The 13,369-nt window shown below is 35.1% G+C and overlaps 1 protein-coding gene across 1 annotated transcript in view; it reads left to right on the top strand.

Moving 5' to 3' along the window:
* Positions 1–13,369, top strand: part of KCNH5 (potassium voltage-gated channel subfamily H member 5) — a 343,028-nt gene that overhangs the window by 248,764 nt on the left and 80,895 nt on the right. The gene's annotated exons all lie outside the window — the stretch shown is intronic.

The raw sequence follows: 13,369 nt of genomic DNA, 5'->3' as shown, positions 1-13,369 counted from the left end.
CTTCTTGAGAGCCAGATTTCTATTTCCTGAATCTGCCTATCCCCTCACAGCATAAAACAAATGTTTCAACTTTTGAACAAAAAGTTCAAAAAACTTAAAAAAATTTTTTAAGTGGTAGCATTTTATTTTATAAATAAATAATTTAGCATAAGGTAAAGGAAAAACAGAAGAACAAGTAACAATAATACAAGAAAGAAAAAAAGAAAACCTGTGCTTTGAATCTCACTCCTTTATCCTTGTGATTGCTTTTTGTTTCTCTGTACGCTTCTGTGATCACTGCCCATACTCATACACTTTTCTATCACAGCAATACACCTTTATTGAGGTATAATTGATACACAAATATCTACACATATTGAATGCACACAATGTGATGAGTTTGTGTATATGCAAGCACTCTTAATACCATTACCATAATCAAGGTAATAGACACATCCTAAAACTCCCATAGCTTTCTTCTGTCCTTTTTTCATGGTAAGAACACTTAATATGAGATCTACCCTCTTAACAAATTTTGAAGTTCACAGTACTGTGTTGTGAAGTATAGGCTCTATGTGTACAGCAGATATCTAAAACTTAATTCATCTAGCATAACTGAAACTGTATACCCATTGAACAAAAACTATCCCTTCCCCCATCTTCCAAGCCCTGACAGCCACTATTATATTCTCTGCTTCTATGAATGTAACTATTATAGACACTTCTTATGAGTGGAATCATGAAATATTTGTACTTCTGCAACCGACTTATTTTGTTTGGCATAGTGCTCTCCAGGTTCGCCTATATTATTGCAAATGACAGAATTTTCTTCTTTTCAAAGGCTGAATAATATTCCATTGTATGCATACACCACGTTTTCTTTATCCATTCATCTGCTGATAAATACTGGGGTTGTTTCCATGTCTACCTATTTTGAATAAAGCTACAATGGGCATGAGAGTACAGATATCTCTTTGAGATTTTGATTTCAATACTTTTGGATACATACTCAGAAGTCAGATTATTGCATCATAGGTTAGAGTTAGGGTTGAGTCAGGATGTCAGATTCATTAATTGAATGAGGTAGAAAAGACAGCCATTATTTCTCACACTTCACAGTTGCAAAAGTTGTAAGACTTAGTTATAATATGAACAATATCGTAGGCTTCAACTCTAAACGTTTTCTTAGAAAAAGAAAACAGGAGAGTTTCAAGATGTAATTGATTTCCAAATTAGTCTTTTGCACGGATTTCTTTTTTATAATATGCCATTCCCTTTCTTGATTTAGGCATATATTTGGATTTTTATATGCAATCAATTTGTTCTTAACACTAATAGTACCAAACTCAGGATAATCAGCATGTTTATTATAATTTCTTCTACCTCCTTAAAGGTAGCTTCTTACTGATGTCAGGATACCTTCTCTTTACTTCTGCTTAATAAGAGCTATTTGGCTCATTCTTTATGTGTGTAAAAAAAATCTACAAGCTAAATCAGTTATTTTTTTAATAGATAAGAATTATTATTTGCTTCTCTGAAAATGTCTTCAAGCTTGTATTTATGATAATTTTTAACATAATGACTTTGGACATCAATCATTGAAGACTGGCAGACATCATTTCTAAATGTTTTAAAAGATTTTATTCTAATAAACCTATGTTAATTTCTTAATTTTAATACTCATTGTTTTGTTCTTTCTGTTCTTCCTTTTTAAAATATTACTTTATGACCCTTGCAGTTTGTACATAGTTGAAGTCCATTTAAAATAATATAATTAAAAATCATATAGTCTTATTCATCTATAAATGAATATTTTTGTGCCTATGTAATTATAATGAAGTTTATGAGCCAATTGCAATGATAACTTATAGTGAAGGGCCAACTAATAAATAAAAATGAATACAGTTCAAGTCCAGTATTTCTTTATTAATTTCTTGTCTGGTTGATCTATCCATTGTTGAAAGTGGGTTATTGAAGTCCTGTGCTATTATTGCATCTCTATGCATTTTTTCCATCAAGTCCATTAATACTTGCTTTATATATTTTGATGCTCCAATGTTGGGTACATATATATTTACAGTTGTTATATACTTGATAAATTGATGCCTTTAACATTAAATAATGAGCTTATTTGTCTCTTGTGACAGTTTTTGACTTGAAATCTATTTTATCTGATGTAAATATAGTCACCCCTGCTCTCTTTTGGCTACTGTTTGCATGGAATATCTTCCATTCTTTAACTTTCAGCCCATGTGTGTCCTTAAATCTAAAATAGTTCTTATAGGTAGAATATAGTTAGGTCTTGTTTTTTTTTCAATATCCATTCAGCCACCCTGTCTTTTGATTGGATAATTTAATCCATTTATGTTTAAGGGTATTGATAGGTAAAGACTTATTCTTGCCCTTTTGTCATTGTTTCTTGGTTATTTTGTAGGTCCTTTTTTTTCCTTCTTGTGACTTACTTACTGTAAGTTACTTACTGTAGCTATGGTTATTTTCGACCATTTTGACTTTTAACCTTCATACTAGAGATTTGGAAGATTTACATACTGCTACTATAGTAATGGAATATTCTGCTTTTGACTGTGTATTTACTTCCACCAGTGAGTTTTATACTTTCATATATTTTCATTTTGGTAGTTATTATCCTTTCATTTCCAGTTGAAGAACTCCATTAAGCATTTCCTATATGATGGTCTAGTAATGATGACACCATGATCAATGGGGAACAACTAAAGACTTTTCCACTAAGATCCAGCACAAGGCAGGGATGCCTGCTCTTACCACTTCTATTCAGTATAGCGCTGGAATTACTAGCAAAGGCAGTCAGACAAGAAAAATAAATAAAAGGCATTTAAAACAGAAAGAAAAAAGTAAAATTATCTGTTTGTAGATGACATGATTCTATATGTAGAAAAAGCCAAAGATTCTACAAAAACCTCGTTAGAACTAATAAATAAATTTAGTAAAGTTGCAGGTTGCAAAATCAACATACAAAAATTAGCAGCATTTCTATATGCAAATAACGACTTAGCTGAAAAAGAAATCAAGAAAAAAATCTCACTTACAATTGTTACAAAAAATACATAGGAATGAATTTAACCAAAAAGGTAAAATATCTGTACACAGAAAACTATAAAGCACTGATGGGTGTACCACCAATAAGTTAGCCCTGCTCCACAAGGAACAGTGAAAAAAAAAAAGGAAAGAATTGAAGAAGACACAAATAAATGGAAATATGTCCTATGTTCATGGGTTATATGAATTAATATTGTTAAAATGTACATACTAGCCAAAGCAATATACATAGTCAAAGCAATTGCTATCAAAATTCCAGTGACATTTTTAAAGAAATAGAGAACACAATCCTCAAATTTTTATGAAGCTGTAGAAAAAACCCAAATAGACAAAAAGCAATACTGAGAAAGAACAAAGTTGGAGGCATCACACTTCCTGATTTAAAATTATATTACAAATGTCTAGTAATTAAAACAGTATGGTACTGGCATAAAAAAGAAACACGGAGCAGTAGAACAGAACAGACAGCCCAGAAATAAATCCAAATATATACGGTCAACTAATTTTCAACAAGGGTGCCAAAGGCCACAATGGGAAATTAATAGTTTTTTCAATATATGGTGCTGAGAAAACTGGATTTCCACATGCAAAAGGATAAAATTAGGACCTTATTTTCCACCCATACAAAAAAAAATCAACTCAAAATGGATAAAATGCCTGTGAGATCTGAAACCATAAAACACGTTGATGAGAACATACAGGAAAAAACACCTTGACATTGGCCTTGGCAGTGATTTTTTGGATATAACACCAAAAGCTTGAGCTATAAAAGCAAAAATAAATAAATAGGGTTACATCACACTAAAACGTTTCTGTACAGCAAGGGAAACAATCAACAAAATGAAAAGGCAGCCTGTAGACTGGGAAATATATTTGCAAACCACATATATGTAAGAACTCTTACAACTCAATAGCAGAAAATAAATAACCCTATTAAAAAGTGAGCAAGAAACCTGAGCAGAAATTTCTCCAAATAAAACATAAAAATAACCATCAGGTATATGAAAAGGTGCTCAAATCACTAATCATCAGGGGAGTGCAAATTAAAGTCATTATGAGATATCACCTCACACCTGTTAGGAAGGCTATTATCAAAAAGACTAGATATAATAAATGTTGATGAGGGTGTGGAGAAAAGAGAATCCTGGTATACTGTTGGTGGGAGTGTAGTTTGGTGCAGCCATTATGGAAAACAATATGGAGGTTTATTAAAAAATTAACAATAGTACTACTGTGTGATTCAATATCCCTCTACTGGGTAAATACCCAAAGGTGATTAATTTATCACCTCCTAGAGATATCTGCACCCCCATGTTTATTGCAGTATTATTCACAATAGGCAAGATATGAAAACGACCTAAGTATCCATTGATGGATGAATTGATAAAGAAAATGTAGTATGTATATGCAATGGAATATTATTCAACCTTAAAAAAGAAAGACAGCCTGCCATTTGCCACAGCATGGATGAACCTTAAAGACATTATGCTAAGTGAAATAAGCCAGACACATAAATAATATATTGCATGGTCTCACTTATATGTAGAATCTTTTTAAAAAGTCAAATATACAAAGATAGAGAGTAAAACAGTGGTGGGGATGTGGAGTAGGGTGGGAGGAAATGAGTACATGTAGGTCAAAGGATAGAAAATAGCACACCTGTAGGATGAACATTTTTAGAGATCTAATGTATAGATGAGGACTATAGCTAATAATATTGTACTGACATATCTCAGAGATTTTGTTGGTTTGGTACCAGACCACCATAATAGAGCCAATGTTGTAATAGAGTCACCAATTTTTTGGTTTCCCAGGGAATATAAAAGTTATGTTCACATTATACTTAGTCTATTACGTGTGCAATAACATTATGTCTAGAAAAACAATGCATATACCTTAATTTAAAAATATTTTATTGTCAAAATATGCTAATGATCATCCGAGCCTTCAGCAAGTTGTAATCTTTTTGCTGGTGGACAGTCCTGCCTTGATGTTGACAGATACAGACTGATGAGATTGGTGGTTGCTGAAGGGTGGAATAGAGGTGGCAATTTCTTAAACTAAGATGACAATGAAATTTGCTGCATCAATTGACTCTTCCTTTCATAAAATATTTCTCCTATAGCATGTGATGCTGACTGATAGCATTTTAGTCACAGTAGAACTTCTTTCAAAATTGGAGTCAGTCCTCTGAAACCCTTGCCACTCTGTCTGATCGACTGAGTTTATGAACTATTATAAATACTTTGTTGTCATTTCAACAATGTTCATAGCATCTTCACTAAGAGTAGATTCTGCCTCAAGAAACCACTTTCTTTGCTCATCCATAAGTAGCAACTTCTCAACTGTTGGTTTTATAGTGAGATTGCAGCAAGTCATCCACATTTTCAAGCTCCACTTCTAATTCTAATTGTCTTGCCATTTCTACATCTGCAGTTACTTCCTCCACTGAAGTCTGTAGCTCTCAAAGTCATCCATGAGGGTTGGAATCAACTTCTTCCAAACTCCTGTTAATATTAATATTTTGGCATTCTCACATCTCACATGAATCACAAGTGTTCTGAATGGCATCTAGAATTCTGAATGTTCTCCAGAAGATTTCCCATTTACTTTGCTAGATCCTTTAGATGGATCAGTATCTATGACAGCTATAGCCTTACACAGTATATTTCTTGAATAATAAGACTTGAAAGTCAAAATTGCTCCTTGATCCATGGGCTGCAGAATGGATGTTGTGTTAGCCAGCATGAAAACAACATTCGTCTTGTAGATCTTCATTAGAGCTCTTGGGTGACCAGATGCATTGTCAATGAGCAGTCATATTTTCAAATGAATCTTTTTTTCTGAGCAGTTGGTCTCAACAGTAGGCTTAAAATATTCAGTAAAGCATGCTATAAACAGATGCACTGTCATCCAGGCTTTGTCCTTCCATTTATAGAGCAAAGGCAGAGTAGATTTAGCATAATTCTTAAGATTCTAGGACTTTGGGAACAATCAAGGAGTACTGGCTTCAACTTAAAGTCACCAGCTGCATTAGGCCCTAACAAGTTAGCCTATCCTTTAAAGTTTTGAAGCCAGTTTTTGACTTCTCTCTAACTATGAAAGTCCCAGATGGCATCTTCTTTTAATAGAAGGCTGTTTCATCTGCATTAAAAATCTGTTGTCTGGTCTAGTCACCTTCATCAGTTATTTTAGCAGATCTTCTGGATAACTTGCTGCAGCTTCTACATCAGTACTTGCGTTTCAGCTTGCATTTTTATGTTGTGGAGATGGTTCCTTTTCCTAAACTTTATAAACCAATCTCTGCTAGCTTCAAACTTTTCTTCTGCAGCTTCCTCCCCTCTCTTAGCCTTTACAGAATTGGAGATAGTTAGGGCTTGGCTCTGGATTTGGCTTTGGCGTAAGGGAATGTTGTGGCTGGTTTGATCTTCTATCCAGGCCACTAAAACTTTCTCCTTATCAGCAGTAAGTCTGTTTCATTTTCTTGTCATTCATGTGTTCGCTGGAGTAGCACTTGTAACTTCCTTTAAGAACTTTTACTGTGCATTCGCAACTTGGCTAGCTGTTTGGTGCAAGAGGCCTAGCTTTTAGCCTATTTTAGCTTTTGACATGGCTTCCTCACTAAGCTTAATTATGTCTACCTTTTGACTTGAAGTGAGAGATTTGTGACTCTTCCTTTTGCTTGAACACTTGGAAGCCATTTTAAGGTTGCTGGTTGGCCTAATTTTGATATTATTGTGTCTCAGAAAACAGGGAGGCCCCAGGAGAGGAAGAGGGAGTTGGGGAATGATAGATCAGTGGAGTAGTTAAAACACACACAATATTTATTAAGTTTGCCATCTTATATGGGTGTGGTTTGTAGTGGCCCCAAACAATTACAACAATAACATGAAAGATTACTGATCACAGATTTCCATAACAGATATAAGAATAATGAAAAAATTAGAAATACTGTGAGAATTACCAAAATGAGACATAAAATGATCACGTGCTGTTAGAAATATGACGCCAAGAGACTTGTTCGACACTGAGTTGCCACAAACCTTCAATTTGTAAAAAACATAATATCTCCCAAGCACAATAAGGTAAAGCACAATAAAATGAGGATTATGCCTGTATTGTAATACAAATTTTTGTTAAATAGGTAGATTTTAGCTGCTTTCGTCTCACACACAATCAAAAATATGTGAGATGATAGACATGTTAATTTGCTTCACTACAGCAATTCACTATAGTGATTTTACTATCTTTATGTGTTCCATAATGTTACATGTTAAATCTCAAGTATATACAATAAAACTTACTAAAAAAAGAAGTGAAGCCATGGATTAAGTTCATTGTATAGAAAAATCTTCAAATAGAGCCACTATCACACCCCTAAACTCACAGAAAACTACCTAAGTAAAATTCAAATGATATTTTGTTTGGAACCTGTTGGATATTAGTTAGCAGTTCTCACTGATGAATACCTGTGGTAATTTTTATTTATTTATTTATTTATTTTTCTGAGACTGAGTCTTGCTCTGTCACCCAGGCTGGAGAGCAGTGGCGTGATCTCGGCTCACTGCAACCTCCGCCTCCTGGGTTCAAGCCATTCTCCTGCCTCAGCCTCCTGAGTAGCTGGGATTACAGGTGCCCGCCACTGTGCCCAGCTAATTTTTGTATTTTTAGTAGAAATGGGTTTTCACCATGTTGGCCAGGCTGGTCTCAAACTCCTGAGCTCGTGATCTGCCCACCTCGGCCTCTCAAAGTGCTGGGATTACAGGCATGAGCCACCGTGCCCTGCCTAACTGTGGAAATTTTTATGCGTTTATTTTATTCATGTCGTTAACTCACCAAATAATGTGTCTCACATTTGAAAAAATAAATCTGGCTATAAAATCAGCCCCTTTGGGGACCATAATCCCTAAGCATACCATAGTCTGTATTACTCCTTTAATTATGTTGTAACTCTGTCTCTGTTTTGTCTTAAATGTTCCAGTTTCCTACTATATGAGTCTTTAACAATTATTTCTGTTTTACAATCCTTTTTCCTGTAGTTTAACAGTGAAATACTTCATAAGACTTGATGAAAAGAACTGAGAAAATATAAATAGACCAAACAACAACTTTCATGTTTAGCACAAGCTTTCTACTAATTTTAGTACTTTGAGGGGAGGTTAGTTATCTCTAGCTCTAAAATGTTTATAGCAGAGACTACTTGTACCCAGCGGGAGCTGACCTAAAAACCAGCATCAAATGTTCTGTAGTCAAGTAGATGAACTGGAGTTCCCAGCCCTGAAAGTGTGCAAAATCTTTTGTACAATAAAGAAAAGTGTTTCTTCATTAGCTATTCCATGCATATTGGATGCATGCACGTTAGATATTCCATGCCTAACACCACATTTTCACAGCCTATGATTTCTGGGATGACTTACTGTAAATGTGTGTAATATGCTTGAAGAAAGACATTAACCAACTTTACTTTGGCTGGTAAATTAATTAATTTTTTTAAAAGATGACCATAGTCCCAGAAACGCGGTAAAAGTTTGTTGTGAATTGATTGCCTCATAGGTGACATAGAAAGCCAACAAAGTAAACACACTTTGAAATGGTTGATTAGCTTAATATCCAGTTTACATATTGCATATCCCAATGAAAATTCTATGTAATGAAACAATTAGTATTGCTTATTACACAAAGTGAATTCTGATGTTGGGGGCAGAATTATCTACTTTTGTTAATTTTGCTATGCTTTTCTAAACTTTTTTGGGAGAGGAGCAGGAAATAAAGTTTATCATGAGTTCATATTCTAGTTTATTGCTATTCTTACTATATCATAGACTTTTTATTTCCCCATGATATGAAAAACATAGTAATTTAATGTAATAATTTAAATTTCAAAATTTTAGGTAGAAATAGTGTAAGAATTTTTAATTTCATCAGTTAAGTTAAATAAAATATATAACAGATATTTGAATGCTTCTGTAATTAAAAATGGCCCATATTGGTAAGAAGAAATTACCTTTATATTTTGAGTACCTTTTACCTGTTGACAATGCACTTAATAATCAATGAATATTTATTCACAATCTACAAGTCTATGTATGTATTTTATGAATTCAGTTTTATTAAGAAGTATAATGAAAGACATCAGTGAAAATGGTTTGCTGTTTTTTAATGTAGAAAAATTTGGAAAACATACAGTAGGAAGAAAAAGACCTATAAACACACCACTTAAATCCAGTTGCTATTATTATTTAAATGCATTTTCTTTTAGTCTTGTATTCCTTTAGACTTTTAGCTCAATTTATATCAATTGATAAATTTATATAACATAGTATAATGATATGGTTTGGCTGTCTCTCCACCCAAATCTCACCTTGAATTGTAATAATCCCTACATGTCAAGGGCAGAGCCAGGTAGAAATAATTGAATAATGGGAGCGGTTTCCCCCATACTGTTCTCATGGTAGTGTATAAATCTCATGAGATCTGATGGCTTTATAAATGGGAGTTCCCCTGTATAAGCGCTCTTGCCTGCCATCGTGTAAGACGTGACTTTGCTCCTCATGTGCCTTCGGCCATGATTGTGAGGCCTCCCCAGCCATGTAGAACTGTGAGTCAATTAAACCTCTTTTCTTTATAAATTACCCAGTCTTGGGTATGTCTTCATTCTTTATTAGCAGTGTGAGAACAGACTAATAAATTATATATAATAACATATAATTATAAAATACATTATACTTTGGTTCTATCAAGAGAATTTTCTTAAGAAAAGAAGATAAAGTAGATTTCTTAATTGACAATTCTTTTAGTCTTGGCACCTCAGTTTCATTTTTATATATTTTGTTATAGTTGTAACCATATTCATATTATTCTTTATATATTTGTTTCTTAATTAACATTATAAGTTAGGAATTTTTTGCATGTTATCTCAAAAGCTGTTTTAATTCTTTGGACATTAATATTTTACACATATTTTTACAATTGCCATAGCTATTGGACATATAGGGTTTTAAAAAAATCTAGGGTTATCATTAATAACACTATAGTGAATATTACATGCAGTAGTTCTAATCTTTTGATTTTCAGAAGTGAAAATACTGAGTCAAAAGCATTGATTATTCTTAAGTGTACCATATATGAAAACCAAATAGCTGAAAAGTAATGAGCACTCATAAATGGGTAAAGGATTATAATTGACAATTTGAGAAAATGATACAGAAATGAATCATAGAGAAATGTAACCTTTTTTCTATCTCTTGAAGGAAAAATCCAGTATGGAAAGAGAATAAAAAGAAAAAGAAATAAGAGGTAGATCAAAACAGCCCTTTAAAAGCTTGGCTTTTTTTGGTACCATCAAGAACTGTGGTAATATAACAGTTGTTGATCTCTTCTGTTTACAAAGTATTACACAAATTATAAGACAAAATAAAAACCATACATTGTTCCATAACGCAGAGAGGACCTACCATTTTGATGCATTTACTTCTGTGCTTTGTGTGCATGTATGTGTGTATGTTTGGGGGTGGGGAGATGGGGTACATGAAATGAGATTATGCTGTATGTATAGTTTGATATCCTGCTTTTACTATTTTATATAACCTTATATAACCTCCATGTCACTTTGTAAAATTTATGATACCTTGTGGCTGCATAATATTTCATTATTTATTGACATTTATTTCTAATTTTTGGCGATTATAAATTTCACTTCAGTGAGCATTTTTATAAATAAATTTGGCACTTAGGCAATTAGAATAAATGCCTATAATTGGGATTACTAGTTTGAAGAGAATACCATGTACAGATTTCTGAAATTCATCTGTATAAAAGGAGGTAGAGTTTCTATAGCTAAATTGTTCCTTTGGTTATTTTTTTATTTCATTTTATTTTATTTTATTTTTTGAGATGGAGTCTCACACTGTCATCCAGGCTGGAGTGCAGTGGCACAATCTCAGCTCACTGCAAGCTCTGCCTCCCGGGTTCACGCCATTCTCCTGCCTCAGCCTCCCGAGTAGCTAGGACTACAGGCACCCACCACCACGCCCAGCTAATTTTTTGTATTTTTGGTAGAGACGGTGTTTCACCGTGTTAGCCAGGATGGTCTTGATCTTCTGACCTCGTGGTCCGCCCGCCTCGGCCTCCCTTTGGTTATTATGATGCTGTATAACCCTAGAGGCTTTCTTTGGCTACCAAGTCTCTGATCTCCCTTCCTTGGCCAAATAAATGGCTATTAGGTTGTTAATTTGCTCATCAGTGTCATGAACTAAAAGGAATTTCTGGAGGGTCCAGAAACAAATGAATTGCTTAAGATTAATTAACTATTCATGATTGTTGTTTTATGCTGATCACATGATCATGTGGTGGTTTTAATCACCTCTTCAGTCATGTGCATGTTTTCTCTTTGTACCCTGAAGTGCCTCTTAAGCTTGAAATCAAGCCCTTTGTTTCTCTCAGAGCTTCCCAACTACCTAAGTGAGCAAAGAATGTGTAATCTCACCCACTCAACCTCTCTGTTTCTGTCTTGTCACTGTCTTTGTCTCTCTCTCATTTCTGTGGTTACACATTTTCTTTTCTCTCTGGTTGTCTGCCTGGCCTGAAGGGTGATACAAGGTCTGTTGCGGGAAGTCAGGGACCCCCAAACGGAGGGACCGGCTGAAGCCGTGGCAGAAGAACATGGATTGTGAAGATTTCATGGACATTTATTAGTTCCCCAAATTAATACTTTTATAATTTCTTATGCCTGTCTTTACTGCAATCTCTAAGCACAAGGTGTAAAGATTTCATGGACACTTATCACTTCCCCATTCAATACCCTTGTGATTTCCTATGCCTGTCTTTACTTTAATCTCTTAATCCTGTCAGCTGAGGAGGATGTATATTGCCTCAGGACCCTGTAATAATTGCATTAACTGCACAAATTGTACAGCATATGTGTTTGAGCAATATGAAATGTGGGCACCTTGAAAAAAGAACAGGATAACAGCAATTGTTCAGGGAATAAGAAAGATAACCTTAAACTCTGACCTCCGGTGAGCCCGGCGGAACAGAGCCATATTTCTTTTCTTTCAAAAGCAAATGGGAGAAATATCACTGAATTCTTTTTCTCAGCATGGAACATCCCTGAGAAAGAGAATGCGCACCTGGTGGTAGGTCTCTAAACTGGCCCCCCCCCCGGGCGTGGTCGTCTCTTATGGTCGAGACTGCAGAGGTGAGATAGACTCCAGTCTCCCATAGCGCTCCCAGGCTTATTAGGAAGAGGAAATTCCCGCCTAGTAAATTTTGGTCAGACTGGTTGATCTCAAAACCCTGTCTCCTGATAAGATGTTATCAATGACAATGGTGTCTGAAACTTCATTAGCAATTTTAATTTCACCTCCGTCCTGTGGTCCTGTGATCTCGCCCTGCCTCCACTTGCCTTGTGATATTCTATTACCTTGTAAAGTACTTGATGTCTGTGACCCACACCTATTCGCACACTCCCTCCCCTTTTGAAAATCCCTAATAAAAACTTGCTGGTTTTTGCGGCTTGTGGGCATCATGGAACCTACCAATATGTGATGTCTCCCCTGGACGCCCAGCTTTAAAATTTCTCCCTTTTGTACTCTGTCCCTTTATTTCTCAAGCCAGCTGATGCTTGGGGAAAATAGAAAAGAACCTACGTGAATATCAGGGCAGATTCCCCGATAAAGGTCTTCTTTTTTTTTCCTGTTAGTTCTGATTTTAATCTGCATGATGACAGCAGATAGTTGCTCACCTCTGTGGTTTGAGTGCAGAAAGAATAAATCATTAACAGAGTGCCTCTAGGAAGATGTTTCCCTCCTGGATATATTCCCCCTGTCTTTTTCACTTTAAAACTTTTCCTTTCACACGGAAGTTGAACAAAGAATGCAGTTGACTACACTTCAGAAACCAGGGGCTTTTATGGAACTGCCTCGGCAGAATGGCCTTTTGGGACCTTTAACCTTAGACTCTTTCTCGTTCTTTTTATTTGGGCAACTAAGTACTTGATTTCAAATGATAAATGGTTGAGTTCAGGCCACCAGTGGGTAGTGCTCTGAAGTGAATAAGTGATTTTTGTGCGATTTCTAGAATTTTTAAAAGACGTCTACATTTGATGATGGTATAGCACTTTTTATAGAACTGTTCATGGGATAATACATTTGAGTCTCCATGTTTTACTCAACCTGGGTCCTTCAGCTTTGTAATTGTGGACGGGGAGCTCTTGGGCTGGACTCTGAGAACCTGTATAAGGTTGGCTAGGTAGAGAGGGAAGGGCATTCTTGGGGAACTAAGTTGTGGCAAGTTTTAATTGGCTTGGGGCACA

Source organism: Gorilla gorilla, chromosome 15 (genome assembly GCF_029281585.2).
Source record: "Gorilla gorilla gorilla isolate KB3781 chromosome 15, NHGRI_mGorGor1-v2.1_pri, whole genome shotgun sequence".
NCBI lineage: Eukaryota > Metazoa > Chordata > Mammalia > Primates > Hominidae > Gorilla > Gorilla gorilla.
This window is presented reverse-complemented; position numbering and strand designations above follow the sequence as displayed.